Source organism: Callithrix jacchus, chromosome 5 (genome assembly GCF_049354715.1).
Source record: "Callithrix jacchus isolate 240 chromosome 5, calJac240_pri, whole genome shotgun sequence".
In the NCBI taxonomy this organism is placed as follows: domain Eukaryota; kingdom Metazoa; phylum Chordata; class Mammalia; order Primates; family Cebidae; genus Callithrix; species Callithrix jacchus.
This window is the reverse complement of record NC_133506.1, coordinates 38,199,004-38,226,858: the sequence shown is the minus strand read 5'-3', so window position 1 is coordinate 38,226,858 and position 27,855 is coordinate 38,199,004. Positions and strand designations below refer to the sequence as shown.

The 27,855-nt window shown below is 44.0% G+C and overlaps 1 protein-coding gene and 1 long non-coding RNA gene across 22 annotated transcripts in view; one reads left to right on the top strand and one right to left on the bottom strand.

Annotated features, from left to right (window-relative positions):
- Positions 1-27,855, top strand: part of PTPRT (protein tyrosine phosphatase receptor type T) — a 1,160,468-nt gene that overhangs the window by 335,273 nt on the left and 797,340 nt on the right. The window lies entirely within an intron of this gene.
- LOC118153981 (uncharacterized) lies at positions 4-26,313 on the bottom strand. Its single transcript, XR_004743864.3, has 5 exons — positions 26,195-26,313; positions 9,825-9,985; positions 1,375-1,545; positions 692-815; positions 4-382 (listed from the first exon to the last, which is right to left on the bottom strand). It is a non-coding gene; the product is annotated as an uncharacterized LOC118153981 (long non-coding RNA).

Below are 27,855 nucleotides of genomic sequence, written 5' to 3'. Positions count from 1 at the left end.
GGGAATCAGGTGAGGGGATGAAGTTTATATCCCTCTAAAACCCAGGAAGAAATGAGGTGCTTGCTACCACTGACATGCCCACTACTTTAATCTTACTTAGGAAATGATTTTAATGAATCCATACGTTTTTAGATTTGGATCCTGTTGATCAGTTACTACTCATGAATTCATGAGCGTTTGTGATCTGAAGTCTGAACATCGCCGTGGCTTGACTCTTGTTTTCAAGAGGATCAAAACATCTGCAGAGAATGATCTCCAAATGCAAGGATAGACCATGCTTCCCTGTTCTCATTTCTATATTGTCACAAACAGAGTAGCCCCTGGGTGGACCTCAAGCAGGGGTGTTGTATTCTATCCTGATTCTCTGCTGGAAGTCAGCATTCTGTGGCGTAGACACAAGAAAATAAATCTCCTTTGTGGTCACAGCTGCTGTAGGCATTTCATTCAGATTTACAAAATTTTAAGATGATGTCCTCTTCTACCAGCGTGACTGCAAGACCTCACACTTTGCTATAGCTCAGGCACTGCCATGTGGCATCATGAGCAGGGCACAGAGTTTCCTGTCACATGAATCTAGGTTTGAACCCTGGCTCTGCTGTTCACCAACCTGTTAGCATGTACTACAGAGGACCTCTCTGATTCTCAGTCTCTTTCTCTGAGAAATGTGAATGGGAGTACATATCTGCCTTACCCCATTACTGTAGGAAGCCATCAAGATAGTAGAAGTGGTCATGCTTCGACAGCTTAGTGTCTCTGTGTGGGTTAGTGTTTGCCACTATTATTGTAACCTTGAAGAACAGCTGGGCCCAGGCTTCCTGTTATAAAGAAATGTATTGCTCTCAGCAAAAAAGACCACCCCTGCTTACCCACCCAGTCCCTAAGAGGGTGGATTATAACTGTTGTGGCTGTAAACCCAGCCGATATGTGCTGTAATGTAGTAAATTATCACTTGTTTTGCAGTCTTGACGAGAAAAATAAATGCAATTACACTCATGAATGTTGAAAAATGAAGCAAAGCAATGCAGATCGGCACATTCGAGGTGCTTTTCCAAATGAAAAGCTGTGTACAATGAATGCTAATGGGCTTCCTCCCTCCCACTCTGTGGCATATGGTGCGATGTGATCTTTCTGAATTAAGGGAGCAGCTTTGCCAAGCACCCTGGCGATGGGAGAGGTGGCCCTGAACAGCTCCTGTAGTGGGATACTCAGCAGGTAGCCCCCAGCTTCCTCTCTTGCTTGAGGACACACAATAGACCCAATTTCCTGGAGCAGTTACCAGCGTGATCCTGGTGCAGCCTCTCTGCTTCAGGAAGCTGCCATCTATTTTGCAGTTCTTCTGCCATCCTGTGTGGCAGACATTTGCTGAATACCTACCATGTGCTAGGCATGGTGCTGGGAGCCGTAGAGATGAGTCTCAGATGTCTTGCCCCTCTCAACCAGGGGAGGCCTTGTCAGGCAGGCCTGATGTGCACCCTTTAGCCTTGTGCGGTTCAATACAGTGGGCTCCAGCCCTTGAAATATGGCCAGTCCAAATTGAGGTGCGCTCTAAATGCAAAATACACACCAGATCTTAAAGTCTTAGTACACAAAAAAGGGCAAAATGTCTTGTTAATTTTTACATCATTTATATGTGGAAAAGATAGTATTTTATTGTGTGGGGTATGTGTGTGTGTGTGTGTGGTGTGTGTGTGTGTGTGTGGTGTGTATAACCTTTTGCAATATGGCAGGTAGAAAATGTAAAATTATAAACGTGGCCTTCACTGTATTTCTGTTGGCTAGTTCTGATCCAGCACCTGCCTATCTGTTCATTCACATCCTCTGCCACATTTCCCCTTGCTTATGGTACCCTGGTCTATTTTCTAACCGCAGGCTCTTTCCTGCCTCAAGGCTTTTCACTTGCTGAAGCCTCTTCTCAGCAAGAGCTTGCGTATCAACCCAACTCAATTGTCACCTTCTGTGAGCAGTATTCTCTGACTAGCTTTTTTGAATGTGGTGCTGCCTGCTTTTTGTTTTGTTTTGTTTTATCCAAATTCTTTCTAGTCCTTATAATATTTAGGTATTTTATTCATATACATGTTTGTGTAACTGTTTTCCCTAAGAGAACATAAGGGCAGAGGGTGGTCTTGTGTTGTGTTTGTGTTTTTATGTGTTCTCATCTCAGTGTCTGGCACAACAAGCAACACATAGTGGATACTCAAAATTTTTTTCTTGAATGAATGAATGATTGTCATGTTAATGTCACAAAGGAGAAAATATTTTGATTACTTTGAGATGTTGAAAAGATGTTTGAAAATACCTACCAGTGGGTCTTAATTTATCAATCGGTTTGAGAATGTCCGGACAAGAGGCGTGTGAGAGATGAATGATTTACATGGAGTTTAATGAAATAGAGGTTAGATCAGAATCAAGGGAATTAACAAGGGATATTGAAGTACCCAGGGACTGGCAACCTTGGGAAGCCATTAGCACCGTGGGTCTGAAGGGCAATGGTAGGAAATGGAAACAGTGCTAAGTCTTAAGGGATTGCTTGACAGGCTGTGGAGGAACACAGCTACCCACTGGTCTTCTGCCTGTACCTGCCACTGGCCAAACTCAGCTAGAAGCATAGAATAAGGAAGGCTGGGAGATACAGACCACAGAGGTCAGCCTCTCAGAGCACCGAGCAGGGTAACCACTATGTGTAGGCTGGTGGATGATGGTAGTGATGGAGGAGCAGAGAATAATCGTCACCCGGAAAAGGCCTAGAAAGCTATTTCCTTAATGTGATAGAGCCTGTCTATTCCAAACTAACAATCCATATCCAAAAAATATAAGGATGCTCAGGACCACTAAAATTATTTAACATTTATTTAGGGATTTCTAGTGACAGAATGGGAAATATAATTATGGAATAAAGTTATTATTTGCAGAGGATTTTATTATCTGTGAAAACTCCAAGAGAAATAAGTGAAAAACTATTAGAGCCCAATAGAAGAGTCTAATAAAGGTGATTAGTTAGGGAATAAATATACAAAAATCAACAATTTTTGAAATACCAATAACCAGTTAGGAAACGTAATATAAGAGGATTCATTCTATAAAAGCAACAAAAATATAAAAGGCTGAGGAATTAGCTTAAGAGACAATATGCAGGAACTGTAGAAGGAATCTATAAAGCAAAACTGGGAAAACAAGTGAATGGAGGTATTTCATTTCTGGATGGGAAGCATTGGTATTTTAAAGCTTGTCAATTTAATTTAAAATACTGAATGCATATTACAATAGAAATGTATAAGCAATATTACAAAATAATTTTAAGGTTTATCTGGAAAAATAAATGGGCACAGATCATCAAGCAAATGTTGAAAGAGAATGATGGAGAAAGGCTTCTACTTCCAAGTTTTAGAAATATATGCTGGAACTAAAATAGTTCAAATAGCTTATACCAATCTAAGAGATGAATAGATTAATAGAATAAAATATGTCCTTAAAAAAGAGAGGGGTGTGTGTATGTGCGAATGCATGCATGTATACATGTTATAGACAAACCTCATATTTCTACTTAATGAGATAGGTCAAGATGAAATTGAAATGACAACTCACCAGGGAAGGGTTATCATTACTTCGTACTGTAAACCAAAATATATTCTGGATAAATGAAGCATATTTATTTAAATGTAAAATTTTGAAAACATAGATGACATTTAAAGAATAAATATTTAATTTTGGGGAGCAGGTCAGTTTCCTGATGATGCCATTCAAGGTAAAGCCATAAAGAAAAATATTCATATCTGTGTCTCTAAGTACCATAAACATGATGAAAAGACTCATATCAAACTGAGCTCAGATAGTTGCATTATATTTACAAAAAATTATTGATAATATGGAAAGAGCTTTTAAAAATCAATAGAAAGAGGCCAGGCGCGGTGGCTCAAGCCTGTAATCCCAGCACTTTGGGAGGCCGAGGCGGGTAGATCACGAGATCAACAGATCGAGACCATCCTGGTCAACATGGTGAAACCCCGTCCCTACTAAAAATACAAAAAATTAGCTGGGCACGGTGGCGTGTGCCTGTAATCCCAGCTACTCAGGAGGCTGAGGCAGGTGAATTGCCTGAACCCAGGAGGCGGAGGAATAGTGAGCCGAGATCGCACCATTGCACTCCAGCCTGGGTAACAAGAGCGAAACTCCGTCTCAAAAATAAAAGAACCCTAGTAGGTTAGTTGAGCAAGAATCTCCCTACCCTTATCTCCTCTTGGTAATTTCTCATCCACTCACTCTGTTTCTTGGCTCTAAATCCCCAGCTGTCTTTGTTACATTTGCCTGATTTTCTCTCCTCCATTGAAATAATCTCGAATTATGTCTTCCTTATTATTTTAACAAGTGTCAGAGTAATTTTAATTTTAACAAGGGTAACCATGGCAAGTAAATCCCAGGCTGCCCCAAAGTAACTTTGGGTCTAATACATAGACAGGTAGGCAGATCCATGATTGACTATGGAAGAGGTGCATGGTAATTCAGGAATTTGACAAACATGTTGAATACTGAGGGCCTGTAATATGACAGGCATTGAAGATACAGCTTTGGATAAGATACTCCAGCTCCCTGCCCTCATAAATCTCACAGCCTGATGAGATAGATAGATGATAAACAAACAGAAACAGAAAAAGTGAAAAGGGGGCAGGTCTCATTGCTGGGACTGTAGAAGGAGTAGGGGTCCCACATAAACAGGAAACACTTTCTGCAGGAGAAGACATCTGAGTTGAATCTCCAGTGAGTTTAACTGTTGCTTGTGGACTACAAGACTCGACAGGTTCAGAGCGTGTGTAAGCATGTTTGTGAATAAGTACAATGTTGGATGACTCAGGAGCCAGCCTATGATTTGCCAACTGTGAGAAGGAAGACGGCAGAGGTTTCTAGAGGCAGCCCAGCTGAGAGGAGACACAGACAGGGAGATTATCCTAATAGGATTTCACAAAGACCACTTAGCAGTCACTGAGCTCCAGGGAAAAGTAGTTATGAGCTGAGGGTGGGGAAATAGCCAAGAATCTGGCAACTCCGTGGAAGCTTGGAGAGAAAAGCTGACAGCCGACAGACAGAACAAGATGATGCTTGCAAAAAGGTTAAAAGAATAGACAAGAGAGAAAAAATGTACACTGAGAGATAGGGATGGAAATGGAAGCTCATTAATATAACTTGGGGATATGGATTCAGATAATTCCAGCTCTAAGGAAGAGCAGAGCTAGGACTTACTCATTACAGCACTTCACACTGTCAGAAAACTCTTGGAAACAGATGTGGGCAGTGGAAGGTTGGGATTTGGATGGAAAAAAAGACTGTGTGAATAGGCAGAAATAGGATAGCTAGTTCTAACCCCTATTCTTTAAGAAAAGGAAAGTGAGGTTCAGATAAATGACTTTTGCAGAGTCACACAATATAGTAAATGCTAGAGCTAAGAGATTAGAACCTTGTACATTGCTGATGGGAATGCCAACTGGTGCAGCTGCTGTGGAAAACAGTTGGCAATTTTTCAAAAAGTTAAACATCGAGTTGACTAGTCCAGTGCCCCTTCTATCGCACCCCAGCTGTTGCTTCCATCTTCCATTCTCTCTCCCTCTTTCTTTTCCTTCTTTTTTTCCCTCCAATCCTCCTATCTTCAGCCCTCTTCTTTCCTATTTATACATACAGGGTCAAGTTGAGGTCTAAGCTGTAGCTTTGCAACTTATTACATACGTGTCCTGTCATTGATGATAACTTGATGAGGGTCCTTCCAGCCCTAATAGGGTATGCATTTTTACACACCTTGCTATCACATGTTCAGGAACTGCAGCAGATCTAATATTGATGAGAGGACAGTACCTGCAGGGTTGTCCAGAGGACACCCTTGGGAAAGCTGGGAGTGGGGGTTGTCCAGAAGCTGGTCTTGAGCTGATATGCTCCCGGTCTTGAGCTGGTAAGCCCCCGGTCTTGAGCTGATACACTCCCAGGTCTTGAGCTGATACGCCCCCGGTCTTGAGCTGATACACTCCCAGTCTTGAAAGCCGTCATGTGTGCTCATCCTTTAATTGCTTGTTTTATAGAGCTTTTTTCTTTAATTTTCCTGGGATTACAAAGCAGGGATCTATTTATGTTTCCTGGAGTATCTCTTCTTCCAGGGCGTGTTTAAAAAAATATCTTTGCACATGAAACCTGCTATGGGGCACACAATCTTCCTTTAAGTCTTGTACTTTTCCCCTTTACTTGACTACCATATCAAGGGGGCAGTTACCTGATAGTGTTATTTGATCCAAATTGGTAATGCTGAATTTGCCTTTGCCATTGTCCCAGTTTACTTGGGTGCAGTTTGACTATTCCCTTATGAGAGAGAAAATTGCTGAGGACTTGAAAAAAATCCTCTGGGGGCTTCTTCTCTAATCTGCCTCTAAATTTATTGAAATTCTGACACTAGGTTTAGTTCTGTTGAGTTGGCAGTTGATCCTCTTCCTGGGGTGGGTGGTCCTCTAAAGCTTCAGTTTGCTCACCTGTTTCAAAATGAGTCAGCTACTTTAATGAGAGTTCCTTCTGTTTCATGGACTTCTGTTGTTTGTTTCTGTAGACCCAATCATTGTCTTCTCTTTATCCATTTGAGGCCTCATATGAGATAACCAGTTTCTTCCTGATGATTCCCGGAATGGCTTGGGAAGGGATTTAGGGAAGGAGCCAATTCAGAATGGGGAAAAACAAGCTCCAGGTAGAATATTCACACCTTTCCAATTTGTTCCTTTCAAATTAAGAGCTATGTCATTCAGCTTTTCTGTTCATTCCATATGTTTTTTTCTTGCCAACAGTACTTTTCCATCTTGAGAGGGAGGACGGGCCGGGTACAGTGGCTCATGCCTGTAATCCCAGCACTTTGCAAGGCTGAGGTGGGCAGATTGCTTGAGGTCAGGAGTTTGAGACCAACCTGGCCAACATGGCAAAACCTTATCTCTGCTAACAATACAAAAATCAGCTGGGTGTGGTGGTGCACTCCTAATCCCAACTACTTGAGAGACTGAGGCACAAGAATCCCTTTAACCTGGATGGCAGAGGTTGCAGTGAGCTAAGATTGTACCACTGCGCTCCAGCTGGGTAAAGGAGTAAGACTGTCTCAAACAAAAGAAAAAAAAGAAAGAGAGGATGAACATAAATTTTTCTTCTTTCATTTTGGCCTAGGTGACACTTAAAACCTACAGCATGAAGTGGAGGTGCTTTCTGAGTTTCGGAATTAATGATATTTTTGTTGTTCATTTTAATTCATTTTGGTCATTTCAGTCAACTTTGAAGATGGAGGTTCTGTGAAGTGGTGTGCAAGCCACCATATTTTCTGGAATACTTGGCATTCTTTGCACTGTACCATGCTGTGTGATTATAAATACACTCTTGCATAGCCAGTATGACATGCTCTTATTGGAAAAGGTTTCCAATGACTGTATTCACTGAAATGGCCTATTTATATGTCAAGTGTGTGATTAGATATGTGCTTCTGTAAGAATAAAACAACAACAAAGAGAAGGCCCAGATCCTGGGTTACCAAACGATGCTGCCAGGTCTCCCCTCGTTCCCTGCTCCCAAGTGTTCATGTAAAGTTGCCACAGAAGGTCTCAGTGGTGAGTGCCTTTAAACTGGGCAATGGGATTAGGTTTTTAGAAGATGATTTCCTGGTTTTCATTGCAAGATTTTAATTTTGTGTAAGATGCTTCTGCTGTTGTTGGTGCTGGTATAACTGGTCTAATTTAATTTAATTTGCTTCTTTGCCAAGAAGTCAGTCTGTTGCCCAGCTGCTGCTCTGGGCAGAGGGGGAGCAAGCAAGCTTGGAGATAAGCTCTGAACTTTATCAGACCTCTCCAAGCTTTATGCTAATGAGCAATGCTTAGAGATTTCGGAATTTTTTTTCCCCAGTGATGGCTTTAGCTACCATACTGCTTCCTAGGCAGTAAGACCCCGTCATGAGTCTTTATGGGTGGGGCTTCCAGGAAGGGAGGGAGATAGGATCATCTGGCTGGTCTGCTACTCTGCTTCAAGGTGCCATGCCTGTGGTGGGTGCAAGGCACATGTCAGGTGGTATTACGAGGCGTCTCCCCAGTCCATTCTGTCTTAGTGTGCCTAGGGAAGCTTTGTGTGAGAATTCTGAGGGAGAGCAGATGTGGTAGGTTCGACAGCCCTTGATTAAACTCTGGTTGTACTTCCCTAGTTTCTTTCCTTTGTCAGGGTGTTCAGACTTGCTTCCTTAAACCATGAGTGAATAAGTTTGTCTTGGCTTCCTTAAACCATTTGTGAATAGGGTGTGTGCTTCAAGGATAGAGTGCCTTATTCCTATCACTATTTCAGTATCTAGTAATGTATCTGTCAGAGGGTAGGCTTGGTAAGTATTTGCCAAATGAATGAATGAGAACAAATAAAAGAAAAAAAATGAATACTTAGGAAAGGGAAGATGGAATGTCACCATTACATTTTACTCTCCAGACAAACACTATCTGGGCATAAGCAGATCCAAAATCATGTTGTGACAAAGTGTCGTGAGCAGTAATTGTGCTGCAGGCCTCCCCAGTTCTGCTCCCCTGGTTTGATTTGGTGGGTTGGAAAGGGTTTGTTGACACAGATGTAGACACATGCATGATTGATAATGGGTGGTCCAGAATTAGCCTGTTTTCCATCTATTCCTACCCAGATTTGCTCAGCCATAGGGTCAGTCTTTTCAGATCCATCTCAACTTTGCTGTATTTTAGGAACCCATCTCTCAAGATGGTAGTGATTAAAGCCAGCCTGCAGCCCAATCCTGACATGCAATCATTCTGAGGAAAACTTCTACAAGGTTGTGATGGTTAATTTTGTGTGTTAAGTTGACTGGGCTAAAGGAAGTCCAGATATCTGGTAAAACATTATTTCTGGGTAAGCCTGTGAGGGTGTTTCTGGATGAGCTTAGCATTTGAATCAGAAGACTTAGTAAAGAAATCTACCAATGTTGGCAAGCTCAATCCAATCCTTCGAGTACCAGAACAGAACAAAGGCAGAAGAGTTCAGTTTTCCTCTATTTTCTTGAGCTAGGACTCTTCTCCTATGCCTGGGCATTGGAGCTTCTGGTTCTTGGGCTATCAGACTTTCCAGACTTCCAACTTCTCACCCTCCGTCCTCAGGACTTTGGGCTCAGATTGAGAGTTATACCATCAGCCATCACCTCTTCTAGTTCTCAGGCCTTAGGACTTGAACTAAATTCTATCACTGGCCTTCCTGGTTCTCCAGCATGCAGACAGCATACTGTGGGACTTCCTGGCCTTCATAACTGCATGAGCCAATTCCCGTAAGTCTCCTCGTATGTATCTTTACATATTCTGTTGGTTCCGTTTCTCTGGAGAACCATAACTAATACAAAGTTCTTTATGAGGCGTCTGCTTAGTTTTCTTAAGACTGTGATTTCTTAAGACTGGGCACAGTGGCGCACATCTGTAATCCCAGCACTATGGGAGGCCGAAGCAGGTGGATCACCTGAGGTCAGGAGTTTGAGACCAGCCTGGTCAACGTAATGAAACCCCATCTCTACTAAAAATACAAAAAATTAGCTGGGTGTGGTGACGCATGCCTGTGATGCCAGCTACTCAGGAGGCTGAGGTAGGAGAATCACTTGAACCTGGGAGGCGGAGGTTGCAGTGAGCCGAGGTCATGCCATCACACTCTAGCCTGGGCAACAAGAGTGAGACTCCATCTCAAAAAAAAAAAAAAAAAGACTGTGATTCCTGAATGAGACCAAAATACTCAGGGCCAAGCCACATGAACTAAAAGGCATTGACAATGCTGAGTTAATCTTGATATATCCAACCAAAGGGTACCTGAGATTTAGCTTCTTTGCTCTTATCTTGAAAAGCAGCAAAGCTGTTGCTCCATCATCTGGCATTGGACTCTTAGCATCTCCATCTCCCGAGGCCTTCACTTGAACATCTTTGCTGTACAGCTCCACCACCAGCTTTGATTCCTCAAGTATCCTGGCAACCTGGGTGGAACATGCATTTGTTATATTCCCTTGGCCATTCTGAGTGAATTTGTGTACACTCTCTGGGGAGGTCTAGGCTTCCCAGTGAGTTTCTGCAGCCCCACCTACTTCTCAGTCTATTCTCTTCCCACCCAATCACTGTAAAGCTAGTACAAGCCTTATCAACTAGAAGGCATGTTGCCAGGTCAGATGAGAGGGCTTGTGAAGTAGAGGAGGCATCTAGGCTGTGCGTGGTGGGGAGCAGAATCCATGAATGAAGAATGTGTCTCTAGGGTGAACAAGTGGAGAAAAATCCTCAAACTGATGGGAAAAAAAATACTCTGGCTCTGAAAATCAAAGGACATAGGCCTCTGAACAAGTGTGATTAATTTCTTTTAAAAAAAAGTGTGCAGGAGGCATCAAAGAAGAACCCATTGGCATTAGCAAGAGGTTTCAGGGACCAGATACAAAATACATTTTTAAAAAAAATTATCAGCTTTTTTTCTATGTGCAGTTTTTAAATTGTGATATAGAGAACAAAGAAAAACCCAATCATAACAGGACAGAATATTTTTTAAAGCTTGGGATGAAGATAATAAAAAAATGTAGGAACCACATGAAAACTAACACAGAGACACATAAAAGAAGACTTAAATACTTGGAAAAATACCATGTTTCTGAATGGAGACGTGTATTCATATAAATATGTCAATTATTCCCCAATTGATTACATATGTATGTTTTTAAAACTTGGCAAAGGTGATTTTAGAGTTCCGATAGAAGCTGACATGCGTAAGAACGGCAACAAATGTTGTTTTGTAAGGGTTCATAGAAGGGAGATTTGCACAGCAAAGTTACAAAGAATTATAAAGTAACTTAACACACTGTAAGCAATTTAGTGCTTAGTGAAATAAAATGTAGTTGAAACAGAACAGAAAATAAAATAATGAAAATGATTTGTTTCTATTATAAATACTATGTGATCATGGTGGGTTTAAGTCATTTTGGGAAATAATAGATTATGTAATTAATGCTGTTAGGAAAATAGGCCCCTTAGAGAGAAAGACAGAGTATTATCCCAGTCCATTTATAAGCATAGATTGCAAACTATGGCCTACAGGCCAAATCTGGTTTGCTGCTTGTTTTTGTACCTTAAATGTATTGAAACATAGCCACACCCATTCACGTACATATTGCCTGTGGCTGCTTTTGCACCGCCATAGCAGAACTGAGTAGTTGCAAAAGAGACAATATGGTTGCAAAGCCAGAAGTATTTACTGTTTAGCTCTTTATGAAAAATACTTGCTGACCCCTGCTTTGACACATGGAGAGCAGGAGCTTGAGCTGAAGCAATAGCAAATAAACAGAAAACATCTTATTCTTTGTGGTTGGGTCACATATTTATTTTTGTACCAATAGGGACATTTTTGTTTTGTGTTTTGTGGTTTGAGACAGAGTCTTGCTCTGTCACCCAGGGTGGAGTGCAGTGGCGTGATCTTGACTCACTGCAACCTCTGCCTTCTGGGTTCAAGTGATTCTCCTGCCTCAGCCTCCTGAGTAGCTGGGATTACAGGTACACGCCACCATGCCTGGTTATTTTTTGTATTTTTAGTAGCGATGAGGTTTCATCATGTTGGTCACGCTGGCCTCGAACTCCTGACCTCGTTGATCCACCTGCCTCGGCCTCCCAAAGTGCTGGGATTACAGGCATGAACCACTGTGCCCAGCCCAATAGGGCCATTTTTTAGAGTAAAAGGAATGCCTCAGGCAGGCAGGGAGGTATTTTAATTATAGATATCTATAATGGGTCAAGAATTAAATTGGAAAGGGAGAAATGCAAGGCAGTGATCATGAGAGTTGAGCAAGATAACAATTAATAAATGTAAGTAAGAAAAATAGAAATCAAAACTGGTAAAAGCACAGTCAGTCTTCTAACGGTAGTAACGAGCATTGTTAGTCTTCATGGATCTTTAGATACTTTTGATAGAAAGCAGTAAATCAGTTATTCTCAATGTTATACCAAGCAGAATGCTGTTTATTATGCAGCATAAAAGCAGAGGCAAAAACTCAAGTACTTGAGCTGTGCAAGGGACAGAATAGATGTAAGACAAGAGCAAAATGTTCAACTCTAATGAGAGGATAAGAACATTAGATGACTAGTATCTTGGATGTTTGAAACAGTGGAGAATGGACAACAGGAAGGAACAGCTGTAATTAAGTGCAGATCTAAGGAAGTGGCAGAAAAACTGTGCCTTGCAAGTGTGACTTAGCAACGAGCCAGCTACCTAGAGCCCTAATCAGGACCATAGATGGAAGATTCTTGTGGGGAATGAGACCCGGGTAATCACAGATGTTTTCCCATCTGTGAGTTTCCCATATGATAAGAAAGGGAGTGAAGAGGTAGACTGGCTCCAGGGCTGCTCTTTGAAGACATCTGATCTCAGATCACTGCTGCAGAGTCAGGAGGGGATGCTCCGAAGTGAGCTCCAGGAAAACAACTTGGCACACAAGCCCATGGGCCTCTAAGCATCTTCCCTTTTGCTTGGAGAATAAGGACCAGGCCTGGCCATGAGTTAAACCAGCAGCTGGCCTCATGAAGGAATGTGTAAGTGTGACTGCCTTTGGATTTGACACCACAGGGCGGTGGGTGTATAGCAACTGAACAAAAAGGACCTGGCTTTCTACCACTGGGGGATGCCAAATGCCTTGCCTCTAGAAGACACATTTACAACACTGGTTAATGGCCCAGTCGCCTAACAAAATAAAATGCCTCCATCCTGATATATTCAACCCTTACCATAATGAGCCACAGTCTGTCTCATGTTAACAGATGCCTTTTCAGGTTGGGTCTGATCTTCCTTAGTTATTCCGGTTAGGACCTTAAATGACAGAATTGGTAATTAGAGGGCTTCATAAGAATCAGCTAGTCCAGTGCTTTTCAATGTGAGGACCCGGAAATCTGGGAAGAAGTGGTAGTGCTTGAACCATTTTTAATATTTCAAGATGCATGTGCCTACACTACACAGGTTCAAAGAAATATCAGGTTCTTTGGGTTAGGTGTCAAATTCAACCCAGTGATCAAGGCTGTGATCTCATGCTGCTCAGAAACCCAAAGGGGGCACTTGCTTTGATTAGGAGAAAATGGAGGAAGAGGTAATCTTTACTTCACAAATTCAGTTTATGCAGTGGTCAAGCCTTTCATGACTTGCAGTCCAGGGAGGAATGTAGGCACAGGGAAGGCTGAGAACTCCTTGGCTTATCCATTGTGTAACCTGTGTCCTTCCATTTAATAGGTGATGAAACTTGGACCCAGAAAGAAATGGAACAAGGTAGCACAGCCCAAGTTGTAGGAAACAGAAACGGTGGAATTCACCTCTTCTGAGTCTGAGATTTAAAGGGGAGACATAGGAAACACTAACTCAGGCATCTGGACACCTGGAGTTCTAGTAGGGGTGAAGAGCTAGCATTTATTGAGGACTTACTGTGTGTTGGGTGCTGCTCTAGGACATTCACACACACATCATCTCATATAATCCCTAGACTGATCCTGTGAGTTAGAGATTATTCTCTGAAAGATTCAGAGGGGGAAAACAGGGTTCAGGGAGTCTAAGTGACTTTTCCCAGGATTATGTAATTAATGGAGCTAGATTCAAACAGAGTGTTGTGGCCCCCATGGCTGATACTGTGCTCACTGCACCACCCTACCTTGGAGAATGAACCTCTGCTAGTTTTGGCTACCCTAGGGTAGCCAAAGGGAGCTTCAAAATTGTCTTCTTGAAAAAAAAAGAGACCACTGACAGTGTCTGCATCTGATCTGTTTCCACTTTCCCCAGAAGCAGTACATGCTCAACTCTCTAAATGTTGGATTAATTGATTTAATTTACTTGATTGTCACTCCAAGGAGTTCTGTGAAAGAACAATGGAGCTCTGAATTCAGGCCTAGAGCAGGTGGGAAAGATTTAGGAGGAGGCTGGTTGTCATTTAAGAGAAAGTGGGACTTGATAAAATGGACCTCTTTCAATTAGCAAATTCTATCTACCTGAGACAGGACTAGAACCTCCTTGGCTATCAGAAAGACCCCTGTTCCTCAGCATGGTGCTGGCATGAAAATAGGTACATAGACCAATGGAACAGAATAGAGAATCCAGAAGTAAGCCCCAAAACTTGCAGCCTGATCTTCGACAAAGCAAACAAAAGCATAAAGTAGGGAAAGGACACCCTATTCAATACATGGTGCTCCAATAATTGGCTGGTCACATGTAGGAGAATGAAACTGGATCCTCATCTCTCAGCTTATATAAAAATCAACTCAGGATGGATTAAGAACTTAAATCTAAGACTTGAAATCATAAACATTCTAGAAGATAACATCAGAAAAAACCTTCTAGCCATTGGCTTAGGCAAAGCCTTCATGACCAAGAACCCAAAAACAAATGCAACACAAAGATATATGGATGAGACTTAATTAAACTAAAAAGCTTCTGCACAGCAAAAGAAACAATCAGCAGAGTAAACAGACAACCCACAGAGTGGGAACTAAAACTAGAACTACCATTCTATCTGGCAATCCTGCTACTGGGTATCTACCTAGAGGAAAAGAAGTGATTATACAAAAAAGATACTTGCACACATGTTTGTAGCAGCGTAATTTGTAATTGCAAAAATATGGAACCAGCCCTAATGCCGAGCAATCAGCAAGTGGATAAAGAAATTGTGGAGCTTGGGTGTGGTGGCACACACCTGTAATCCCAGCACTTTGGGAGGCCAAGGCTGGCAGATCACAAGGTCAAGAGATTGAGACCATCCTAGCCAACATGTTGAAATCCCGTCTCTACTGAAAATACAGAAATTAGCTGGGTGTGGTGGTGCATGCCTGTAGTACCAGCTACTTGGGAGGCTGAGGCAGGAGAATAACTTGAATCCGGGAGGTTGAAATTGCAGTAAGCCAAGATCATGCTCCAGCCTGGTGACAGAGTGAGAGTCTATCTAAAAAAAAAAAAAAGAAAAAGAAATTGTGAGATACATATAGATATAGATATATGTATGTATATATATATGAATGATATATGCACCGTGGAATATTACTTAGCCAAAAAAAAAAAAAAAAAGGAATGAAATAATGGCATTTGCAGTGACCTGGTTGGAATTGAGAATCGGAGACCATTATCCTAAGTGAAGTAACTCAGGAATGGAAAACCAAACATCATATGTTCTCACTCATAAGAGGGACTAAGCTCTGAGGACGCAAAGGCATAAGAATGACAGAATGGACTTCGGAGACTCAGGGAAAAGGGTGGGCAGGGGCAAGGGATAAAAGACTCCAAATTGTGTACAGTGTATACTACTAGGGTGATGTGTGTACCAAACTCTTAGGAATCACCACTGAAAAACTTACTCTTTATAATACCACCCGTTTTTCAAAAACCTATGGAAAATTGATTTTAAAATATCCCTGTTTTCTAACAGGGTGGAAACATCACTGCTTCTTGCCCTGTCATTGTTGTGAAGCCCAGGCAGTCCCAAGGTGAACTTGGTAGGCCCAGGGAAGGCCTGGGAGTGCCACTTGGGGGTGGCCTTCCCTTTAGCCAGTAGGTCACTCAACAGTAGCAGCTATAGGTCTGTGAGAGACACTGATGGCTGTGGCATGTGACTCCAAAGCCCCGTTAGTGTCCCAGTGATGAGGGCTGAACACATATATCCAAATTGATGCCCATGGATGCAGCAGCATCTTGTGTTGAGTGCTTACTTCCTGGGCAGATCGTGTGCTATGCTGGTATTGTTCATGTGACCCTCTCAGTCCATCTTTACCCATCTCCATCCTGCTTGCTGGCTTAGAAGGCTCACCTGTATGGACTCAGTCATGCCCTTGGGCTTCCATACAGCCAGAAATCAGAGTGGGGGGGGCCGGGAATAAGAATGTGTTCTGTATACTTATTCCCTGGGCCTTCCCTGTGTGGTTGCTGTGGGCCAGCCACGTCTCTTGACTGAAGGTTGCTGTTTCTCTCAAAGGGGCCCTCCTGCCCCTGTTCTCTCCTGCCGGCTTCTGGTAACGACTTCCTCCCCTATTCCCTTCCATCCCCATGAGTGCTCTGCTACACTTACCCTTGTCCTTGCCCCCTTTGTAAATATTCCCTTTATTACCTTGCCTTAGATTCTCCTCATTTGAGCATGCCCAGGGTGACCCTGATTGATTCCCTAGGCATTAACTAATTTGATCTTCATAAAAAGTGGAGGAGATGGAGACTATTATTATCACCACCCTCATTTTTAAAATGAGAAAACACAGCATAGAATGGTCCCGTTGTTTTCTCCAGAGCCTCATTGTTTGTAAGGAGTAGAGACAGAGTTTGCATCCAGCTTGTTCCTGCACATTTTCTACCACTGCACTAGGGTACCTACTTCCATTGCTTCTTTTGTAAGCAGGCCTGAGACACAGGAAAAAACATGAAGGTAAAAGCAGGCTGTGTAGCCTTCTTAGAACCTCTGTCCCCAGACTCAGTCCTCATCTCACCCCTCCAGAGCTCACCACTTCAGAGGGTAGGAGCCAGCCAGCCACGTGAGAAACCAGAGCTCCTGAGGGACAAGCCAAGAGATCGATAAAAAGGTCTTTCTCCAGATACCTGGGCTTGCAACTCATTCACTTAAATTAAAACTTTCTCTCCTATGGTGTTTCAGGCTCACCAAATGCCTGTAGCCATTGCCCCCAGCTTTGAATGAAGCAAGAGTACCTCCTGTCGCACCCCCTAGAGGTCAAGAATTTGAGACCGTTACTGTGGTATTTTGCTTATAAAGGGCGAGGAGCCCCAGCACCATAGACTTGGTGAACATCTGGTATGGAGGGGGCCACTCTCAGTTTTTCCATGTGTGGCTTTAGTGCTTTGGAAGCTTTTGCCTTAAGCCTGACATCTGCTTCTGTGATGCATTTTGCGGAGCTCTCCTCAGAGGGGCGGTCACCACAGGTGTTTCATTAGGTGTCTTAATAAGCCTTCTAACTGCAGCCTGGCGTGTCTCTCCCCTACAGAGCTGCTTTCTGCATGAGGCTGGGAAGGGTGGATCGTTCAGACATAATTTGCATTGGCAGCAGGAATATTGTTTTTTGCCTTATAAAGCATGGTGGGTGACCTTATCAAAGTAGGAGAAGTGAGCAGGCAACCAGCGAGGGCATTCATGGTTCTGGATGACACACGGAGGCTGGTGGACGGTGGGAGCAATGGTGGGAAGGTTTTGAGGCCCTTGCAGCATCCCTGGGGGCTGCAGGATGCTCAGCTTCCCTTGCAGAACCCTGAAAGTTCTATCTTTATTTCTAATTTTTTATTTTTTTATTGTGATGGAGTTTCGCTCTTGTTGCCCCGGCTGGAGTGCAATGGTGGGGTCTCGGCTCACTGCAGCCTCCACCTCCCAGGTTCAAGCAATTCTACTGCCTCATCCTCCTGAGTAGCTGGAGTTACAGGCATGTGCCACTACGCTTTGCTGATTTTGTATTTTTAGTAGAGATGAGGTTTCACTATGTTGGTCAATCTGGTCTCGAACTCCTGACCTTAAATGATCCACCAGTCTGGGCCTCCCAAAGTGCTGGGATTATAGGAAGGAGCTACCTCACCTGGCCAAAAGTTCTGTCTTTAATAGACACATATTGGGCCAAGTAGGGGTGGCTGTCTCATGATTGAGAACAATATTTTATGTGTTCTTTAGGGGCACCCCTGGGTTTAACCCTAAGCCCTGGACCACTTGAATGTCTGATTATCTACCTGCTCAGTTCTTCCTTGTCATCATTTCTCAGAAGCTTGGGCTAGCGCTGATTTCCTGAGGTGTTCTGGGATAATCTAGCTGGCCTTTAACCAAGTGCTTCATACGTGTTCCATTTCTCTAGACCAGATCACAGAGCTCTGTTCATGCCTGTCTTGGACTCCTGCATCCGGCTCATAACTAGGGAGTTCTCTGTCATGCCTTTCTCCATTGCTTGTGCAGCAGGTGGGTTGTACAACCCGCCTGGGCATATTGGGTGTGTGCACTCTCAACAAGGAGAGTTCAGGATTCCAGACTTTTTAAAGCACTCTCCGGGGCATTTGTAGAAAACTCAGAGTCAGATTTTTTAGACCACACACTCTTTCACACACGCATGCATACACACAGAAACACACACACACCCTTCAATTTATGGTTATGATTATAATCATAATTATGATTTAGGATGAGAAACAGGTTTATATAAAATCATAAACCGGTATACATGGAAAAGATGACCTTGGACTACCAACCAATGCAACATTCCCATTTTATAGATAAGACAGTTGAGATCTGGAAGGAGAAGTGACTTGGCCAGTACCACCCAAGACAGCCCTTTAGCTTGCCCCAGACTAGACGTCTGAGGGGAAGAACAACCCAAACAGAAACAACATGGGACTTCGAGCAAGGCACTGGTCTGACTGCTCCAAGGATCTTGAGTACATTCACATACTCAGGCAAGGGAGGGGTGGGCTGCTTGCTTACCAAGGTCTAGATACTTCAGTCTTAGGCAGCCCCCTTCTCCCATGGTGGGGATCTTCATCCTTACCTTCATAGTAATAAGGGATGAGAGCTGAATCTGATGGTCCCTATCAAACAAAGCACCGGCCACCTGCAGAGGGCTGGTTCTTAGAGACTGCAAACTCTTTATTGCTATACTGGTGGAGAGTCATGGAATGGCAGGCAGGGACCATATGATTCCTCCAGACTGGGCAGCTTAACAAATCCCAGTATGCTCATCTCCTAGCGTAGGTCTGACCCAAAACAGGGGCTCCAACCAATGAATGAACAAGTGCCAGAGCAGTGTGAAGCTGACTCTAGGTATGTTGGAGGTACCCAAGGATGATGCATTTTGGTGAGTCAGGAGAAGGGAGAGGGGTCGAATGGGAACCATGAGAGCCCCACATAGCACATTGTCATGAGTGTGAAGTCACGGGGAGTGGTCAGAGTGGATTCCCTCTGAGAGTCCCAGCCAGGGACCTTCTGTCACTGAAGGTAACCAAGTTGTTTTTATGACCAAGACTTTCTGGACTATGAAGAAACACAAAACCCACTGTCATTTCTGAAATCACTAGTCCTGGGAACCAATGAAGTCACCTGAGCAAGGACTATGACTCTCATAGGAAGGACCTCTTAATTCTAATGGTGAAGTGGATGCTGTGGTAGTGGGAGCTTTGGCATCAGGCTCATCTCTAAAGATGAGTTTATAGGAGTTCTCATTTTTCTCTTCATGCCTTTTGAATTTTATAGGCTTGCCTCCCTGAACCAGGGGTATGTTTTCATCACAAAAAAATTCGCAAAATACTGTGATTTCTAGTAACTGGTGTTTTCCTATGATTACTGCTACTACAATGACTGCCCATGCTACTTCCTGCGTATTCTATGGGAGTTAATTAAAATAATGAATTTAAAGTGCCTAGCACAGTGCTTGGCACATAGTTGGCACTAAGAAAAAAAAAAACCTTTCCTTCTCTGATGCTCACCTGCATAAATGTTGTTTCCATGTCCTCAACAATATACTGAACTATTTTGAAGTGTTGCGTTTTTTTTTCATTATCTTCTATCGTTATGATGAATTTTACTCAGGTTCTTGATCTTTCAGTTTTCTTGGCGAAGTTTCTGAGATTTCACATGCAACATGCTTGCATGCATTATTTTTTCCTGGCTGGTTCTAGTAATAGAATTTTATTCCTAAGGAAGGTGATGTGCTGTTTTTTCTGAGACGGAGTTTCGCTCTTGTTACCCAGGCTGGAGTGCAATGGCGCGATCTCGGTTCACCGCAACCTCCGCCTCCTGGGTTCAGGCAATTCTCCTGCCTCAGCCTCCTGAGTAGCTGGGATTACAGGCACGCACCACCATGCCCAGCTAATTTTTTGTATTTTTAATAGAGATGGGGTTTCACCATGTTGACCAGGATGGTCTCGATCCCTTGACCTCGTGATCCACCTGCCTCGGCCTCCCAAAGTGCAGTGATGTGCTTTTTAAGGTCACTGTAAAGAGATGATATGCGGCCAAGTCTTACCTCTTACTTCAGTCTCATTAGAATGTGGTATTCGGAATTCAGCACAGAGATGGCTTTAGTCTAATTCGGAAGCCCTCCATACTTGCTTTCCTCCTTGGGGCTGAAGCTGCAACCATGGGCATGGCCCTGTTCTTTGTATACCTCAGGGAGTGCTCTGCCCCCAATCTTTCTGCTCCCCTCAGTAGGTAACCATTATACCTGCCACATTCTCAGTGTTGCTCAACTCTGAATTCAGGCCACCAGAGGTTATCACCCTTGCCAGGTTTCTTTAGAGAAATGACAATTTGAGTTGCTACCATCTGCCACATTTACCTGAATTACCTCAAATTCTAGAGATTCTGTTTCCAAAAAGAAGTAGTTCCTTGGGTTGATTTCTGACAGGTTCCTGCCTAGTAGCAGCTGCCCAGCGGAGGCCATGGTGGGAGCAGCCAGTCCCTGGCTTTGAGAAACAAAATTCCCCAAGGGAACTGCGGAACCACACTGTCACCTGATCCATCAGCGTGCTAAGGCAGTGTGTGGCACAAGATGTGCACTGTGTAATTGCTTTTTACCTCCTGCCTGAAATTGTCTATCAGAAGCTACCAGTAGCTACAGCTTATTTTCCAGATCTCTTTAGGGAACCAATATTTATCTCAAACAGGGAGAAACCTTCGTTGTGGAGTTTTTAAGCCAGAAGTTCCTTAGAAGGGAATATAATCCACATGCTTATTTAGCAGGTGAAGACTTGGGGATCCAGGAAGTGAATTACCTTATCCAAGGTCATACTAGGCCTGACTAGATGGGTTTTGTGGTTTTTATCTCCCTCTTTCAAATTGATATGTTGCCACTGAATCCCCAGTGTAATAACTTTACGAAGTGGGGCTTTGGAGTTGGTTAAGTCATGAGGGTAGAGCCCTTGTGAATGGGATTTGTGTCCTTATAAAAGAGGCTTGAGGGACCCCCTCTGTTCCTTTTGCTATGTGAGGACACATAGAAGCTGCCATCCATGAAGAAGAAGCCTTCATAAGACATGGAACCTGCCACCACCTTGATCCTTGACTTCTCAGCCTTGAGAACTATGATCAATGCATTTCTGTTGTTTATAAATTACCCAGTTTATACCGGGCTCAGTGGCTCATTCCTGTAATCCCAGGACTTTGGGAGGCCAAGGTGGGCAGATTACTTGAGGTCAGGGGTTTAAGACCAAACTAACCAACATGGTGAAACTACTAAAAATAGAAACAATTAGCCGGGCATGGTGGTGCACACCTATAATCCCAGCTACTCCCACTGAGGAAAGAGAACTGCTTGAACCTGGGAGGCAGAAGTTGCAGTGAGCCGAGATCATGCCACTGCACTACAGCCTAGGCAACAGAGCAAGACTGTGTCTCACTAATAATAAAAATAAATAAATACATTACACCGTCGAAGGCATTTTGTTATAGCAGCCTGAACTGAAGAAGATGATGGACTTTCCAAACCTGGCCTGAGCGTAGCTGCTCAACTCTCTTACAGCAGTGGCTGCTGTTTGTAGACGCTGCACCCTTCTTCATTTTACATATCTCCTGGAGTTTTGGGGATGTTCTCAGTGCATCCACCATAAAAACCACTTCCAACATGAGGAGGAGGACCTGTGAATCTGAGTCTGGCTGCCTTTCGATGAAACCAGGGTGCTGTTGGAGGATACAGGAGTTTTCTGATTCTAAAGATCTTTCTGCGAGTGGGTCTTCTTGTAACAATGATTTATGCCAAATCTTAAGAGATGTGAAATGGAGCTGGAATTTTTTTTAAAAAAATTACTGTGATGATTAGAATGAACGTGGCTCCTATCTCATGCTGAGACCTCAGCTTGGGGCCGATGATGAAGTGGGGAGTAGGGCAAAGCTGGGGACATTTGACCACTTACAGTGTGGAAGTTGCAGGGCTTCAGGCCAAATTGCAGTGTTTTAAGGAGAGTGGCAAACTTTGGCTTGAGCAGGATTGAAGCTTTCTTCCTCCCTTTCCAGATTTGCAAGTATTTAATTACTTCAAACTAGCTCTTCTGCAAGACACTCACACGTATGATATATTATCTCTTGTAATAGTTACCACAAGCTTGTGAACTGGATTTAGGTTGACGTTCTCTTACAGACTGTCCAGAAATTAAAGAAGCTATAAAAATTGTGTGTGTGTGTGTGTGTGTGTGTATGTAAGTTTAACACTAAATTCATTTGGCTGCCAAACCTGACCCAAACTGATATGAAGCTATCTGTAGCCTGTATTTGTCTCCCATAGTGTGAATGTTGATATGCCTCATTGTGGACATATTTGTGTGTTTGAGCCCAGAATGTTGCCCCAGATCTTATTAGGACTGTTACATCCACCCATGTTATCTTTTGAAAAAGCCAAATTGTTCTGGATTCTGAGATACCTTTGTCCCGAGTGTTTGTGATCAGAAATGAAGGCATGGATTATAATCAGTGTTTCAAAGCTGCGGAAACAGAACTTCAGAGAGGTTAAGTGATTTGCCCACAGATGCTCAGCTGTTTAATAGAACAGCAAGGTCCAGGCAAATGTAGATTTTAAAGGAGCTTTGACTCATTTGTGGGTCTTGTTCCTGGTGAGTGGAATGTCTGAGCTCTCATGCTACCTAAGAGGAGGCAAGTACCAGACCCGCAGCTGGATGGGATGTCTGCTTTGTGGCTGAGCCCCTGTTAGCATTGGGCTTTTGAGGGGACAGGGTGCAGTATATCTCTCATGGCAAGGATGCTTGGGAAATTTAGCAGGCTGTCAGTAGCCTTGCCAAGCAGGCCAGGTTGAAGACTGAGAAGCCAAAGGCCAAATGACCCAAGGCAAAAGGCTTTGAGTCAAGTAGCACAAACGACTCCATGAGCAATGAGAAAGGTAGAGTCTTCATGGGCAGGAAGGCCACTAGGGATCTCTCAAATACGTGGGGATGCTGGTCTCCAAGCAGCAATTCATGCTGTAAGTATGGCATTCAGGCAATGGGCAGGCAGAGTCCACAGGTCATTGCTGAGTGATTGCAGGAGCAGGCACTTATACTTACGGTTGTGAGTTGAATTGTGTCTCTCTAAAAAAGGTGGGATGGCCTGACACAGTGGCTCAGGCCTGTAATCACAGCACTTTGGGAGGCCAAGGTGGGTGGATCACTTGAGGTCAAGAGTTGAAGACCAGTCTGGCCAACATGGTGAAACCCTGTCTCTACTAAAATTACAAAAATTAGCTGGGCTTGGTGGTGCATGCCTTTAATCCCAGCTCCTTGGGAGGCTGAGGAAGGAGAATTGCTTGAACCTGAGAGGTGGAGGTTGGAGATTGTGGTAAGCCGAGATCCCGCCACTGCATTCCATACTGGGCAACAGAGTGAGACTCAGTCTCACAAAAACAATTAAAAATAAAAATAAAAATAAAAAATATGTGTTGAAGTCTTAAATACCAATACCTGAGTGTGACCTTATTTGGAAATAGGATCATTGCAGACATAATTAGTTAAGGCAAGTCATACTGAATAGGGTGATCCTTAATCCAGTAGGACTGGTATCCTTGCAAGAAGGTGGCCATGGGAAGACACAGACACACTTCGAGAAAAATATGTGACAACACAGGCAGAGATGGGGGTCACGCAGGTGTAAACCGCGTAACGCCAGGAATTGCCAGCAAACCATGAGAAGTTAGGAAGAGGCAAGGAAAGATTCTCCCCTGTAGGTTTCAGAGAGAATATGGTCTTGCCAACACCCTGCTTTTAGACTTCTGATCCTCAATATTATGAAACAACGAATTCCTGCATTAAATCACCCAGTTCATGGTACTTTGTTATGGCAGCTGAGGAAACCAGTGTACTAGTGGACAACATTAGGCCAGGGCTTACAACCTCGGCTGGCATTAGGATCTCCTGGGCTCGTGTAAAAAGTCTCATTGTCCTGGCTACACCCCTGTCTAACTTCATTAGAGTCTCTGGGACTCTAATGAAGCTGTTAGAATATTTTTTTCTTTTTTTGAGACAGACTCTTGCTCTGTTAGCCAGGCTGGGGTGCAATGGCCCAATCTCAACTCACTGCAACCTCTATTTCCCGGGCTCAAGCAATTCTTCTGTCTCAGCCTCCCAAGTAGCTGGGATTACAGCTGTGTGCCACCACGCTTGACTAAGTTTTGTATTTTTAGTGGAGATGGTGTTTCACCATGTTGGCCAGGCTGGTCTCAAACTCTTGACCTCAGGTGATCTGCCTGCCTCGGCCTTCCAAAGTGCTGGGATTATAGGCCTCAGCCACCACGCCTGGCCCAGCTATTAGAATTTTTAAAGCTCTTCAGATGATTTAAAGACAAATTTGCAAACTACACCCTGTAGTACCATGTATTAAAGATCTTAGACAAGGTGTCCAGTTCCCAGTAGTTACAGCACAGTTGACTTTCACCACCCTCCAGACCATCCCACATCTTGGGATGCTGTTGGTCATTTTTCTCCTTCACCCATGTTTTTCTCTTCATTCTTCTCAGATTTCAGCCAGCAGGATTCCAGGAAATAGCTGCTTTCCATCATTTGTAGAGTGTGTAGGACAGCCTGGCACAGAGTGAGTGCCTTCTAAGACTTTGCTGCCATTATTTCTCCAACTGCCCTTAAATAAAACCCTTGCTTTCTTAATCCTCACTTTCTAGAGAGCAACCCCAGAGTGGCAGGATTTTATCATGCTGGCTCAAAAAGCCATTTCTCATTATGTGTGAAAACTGTGCTGTACTTTCTTTTAATTAAGCCTTTTTTTTTCTTTTCTTTTTTTCTAATTTGCCTGAGAGCTAGATCATGTGAAGGGCGCTTTTTTTTTTTTTTAATGGAATGAACAGAGTATGTGTGCCTGAGCTTCAGAGTGACATTGAGAGAGGTTTCTGCTCTGAGATTAAAGAAAGCCATGGTTCAGAATCCTGCCTGAGGTGGGAAAGGCTGATGGGGAACCAGGGAGGTTGTGTGAGACACAAGTCCCCACGAGGCATGCAAGAGGAGCCTACCTCCCAGCACCTGGGTCCTCCTTCTGCCCAGTAGATCCCTCTTACAGAACCTAGAAAGGAATCACACTGAGCCCTGGTCTCTAGGAGCTCACAGGCCCGCAGGGGAGACACATACTTAAAGTAGCCAATGGCAAGCAGTGATATGAGATACACGAGGCCTGTTTTCTGGACCAACCCTGTGGGTGCCTCCAATCTCATCATCCCAAGCCCAAGCACAGGCTCCTAAATAAAGGGGGCAGGGACTCTCCAAAGGTTCCCTTAGGAAGGTTGCGGAGGGGACATGGCTTGGTGGGCAGCCAGTGATGGCCACTACCCTAGACATTGGTGAAAAAAATGGGAAAGGGAGGTTGGCACCAATTTGTATTGGAATTTAGATTTCCTGCAATGAGGGAGACACTCTTCACAGATAAGTGGGCGCCCATATCAGGTTTAAAATCAGGGAAGGGGCGTGATTTGTTTCTGTATCGCAGCCCTTTGATCCTCCTCTCTGTCCAGTGGCCCGTTGGTTCCAGCCCAGTTACACCCATGATAATGATGGGATCACAGAGCAAGGTCATGGTGTAGAGCCTTTGATCAGAAGCCCATACAATACAGGGATCCCCAACTGGCCCTCCCATGTCCAGTGTGTTTCACTGATCTCAGGAAAGAAATCTCCAGCTTCCCAGACCCCCATTCCAGCCTGGCTAGCTCAGCGTGGAGTACCTGATTAAAAGGGCACAGTGAGGGGGAAAGACTCATGATCTGGTTTGTCCTTAGGCAACAGACCAGCTTTTTATCTGGGTTTCATTTTGTCAACAGTTTGTGTGAGGGCCTGGTGCTCCAAAGCTGGCACCCAGATTGGAAAATGTGTTCATTTTTCCCTCTTACTTCTCTGAGAGGACAGATGGATATCTGTCTAGGGTGCAAATATGAGCACCAGCAGTCACCTTTGCTCCCTCTATCCCTCAGTCCCCAATCCTATCCAGTTTTTCTCCTAAATGTCTGTTGAAATTATTCTATTTTCTCATTTGCCACCAGGATACCATCATCTTTCTCCTGGCAGTCACTCCTAACTGGACTGGTGTTTCCCTTTGGTCTTTGTACTCTATTCTGCATATAGCAACTGGATGATTTGTTGCTGGAATAGGCTCTGAGGACCCAGCAACAGATAAATCAGATATGGTCCCTGAATAAATACATACTGTTAATGCAGTGAGTGTTAAGTGCTACCAAGGAAACAAATCACTTGCCTTGGTAGGCATGAGCTGTTTGAACAGACTGGACTGCAGCAGGCCTGGCTGGATCCAGGGGCCCTGAGATTGGTTCCTCCCTCCCTCTTGATGGCAGGGCCTGGGTGGTGCTCTTGGTCACCATGGAGAAGGGGAAAGATGAGTTCTCAAGGTCTAGGCAGGTGACTAGGGCAGGTGTCACAATAGGATGATGGCCTGGTAAGTGTGCTGAGGGATGGCAGAGGCCAGATACCCGCTCTCCCAGCAGAAGACCATGCCCACATCAGAACAAGGTGTGGGGAACCTGCGAGTCTTGGTTGTTGGGGGTTGTCTGAGGCAGCAGGGTACTGGGCCCACTCACAGTGGGAATACAGGGGTCCTCCGGATGGACTTCTGTGGGCTCCAGTGATTGTTGGCATGAGGAATTGAGTCCAGACCCCACCCCCAGCTCTTGTATGACTGTGGGACGCCCATGTCCCTGCTTTGGGCCTTGGCCTCCCATCAATAATATGGGCAGGAGAATGAGACAGGGCTGGTTATTATCCCCCTCAAGAAGTACTTGTCTTTAGGGAAATCATGCAGTGCTATAGTCAAGTCTGGTCTCAGACCGCTGGGGTTCAAATCACAACTCTCGTGCTTCCTTGCTGAGCTTCACTGGACATGTTAACCTTTCTGTGCCTCAATTTCCTTATTTTTAATACGGGGATGGTAATACTTAATTTCTGAGGATTAAATGAACAATGAAAACAAATTGCTTAGCACAGTGCCATTGATACAGCAAGTGCTCAACAAATATGACTTATTGTCATCTAATTATTTGCTCATTATTTTAGAAAGTAGGCCTTATTGTTCCAATTTTATGGATGAGAAATCTGCCAAAACGTGTCTCAGCTAGTGCCAGGAATTCAGTGGCCGATTAAGGATTCCAACCCAGGGCTGTTGGTTGCAAAGCTCGGCTCATCCCCTTGTGTTTTGTTGCTGTTTCTGGCTTGCAGCTCTGGAGACCAAGTGTTGGCCTGTGTCCAGGTCTTAGAGCTCAGAGAGTTGAGTTTCAAGACCTGGGCTTTCTTTTCATATTCAGATGCTGTGCTTGGTTCTGCATTGCCAAGCTTGGAAGAAGTCATGAGGATCAGCTCCTAATCTGGGAGGGCTTTGCAGGAAATCGGAATGTCCAAGGGTTGCCATTTATTCAACAGCTGGAAGTACACAGACCAGACGGTGACACTGAAGTCCCAGCAGCCATTTATACTTGATTTTAGGGTCTTGTCTCTTGGGAGGTGGGCAGTTGAGAGAACAAATAAACTACCAGGAATGTATTGCAATTGATGGAGGGTCTGGGGTGAGAAGAAGGCTGGCCCTATGTGGGAGGTGGGCAGAGGAGGGGCTCCTGGTGCCTAGGCCTGAGCAGCAGGAGATTGGGGTGACCTGTTCCTGGAAGGTTCCGTCACTACAAGGTGTCCGAGGTGGACACAGATTCTTGGAGTCAAATTCTAGGGCTAGGAAGAGGTGGCTGACCCCAAGCTCTAATCTTCCCAATGGAAAACCAGACCAGTGGGCAAGCAGAGGGGTTTGCATCGTCCAGAATCCTACTTCATGCCAAGCACTGAGGTAGTCTCCTTCCCAATGTGCTATTTCATAGAAACCTTTACTCTGTACCCTGAAAGCCCCACTTTCTAAATGCA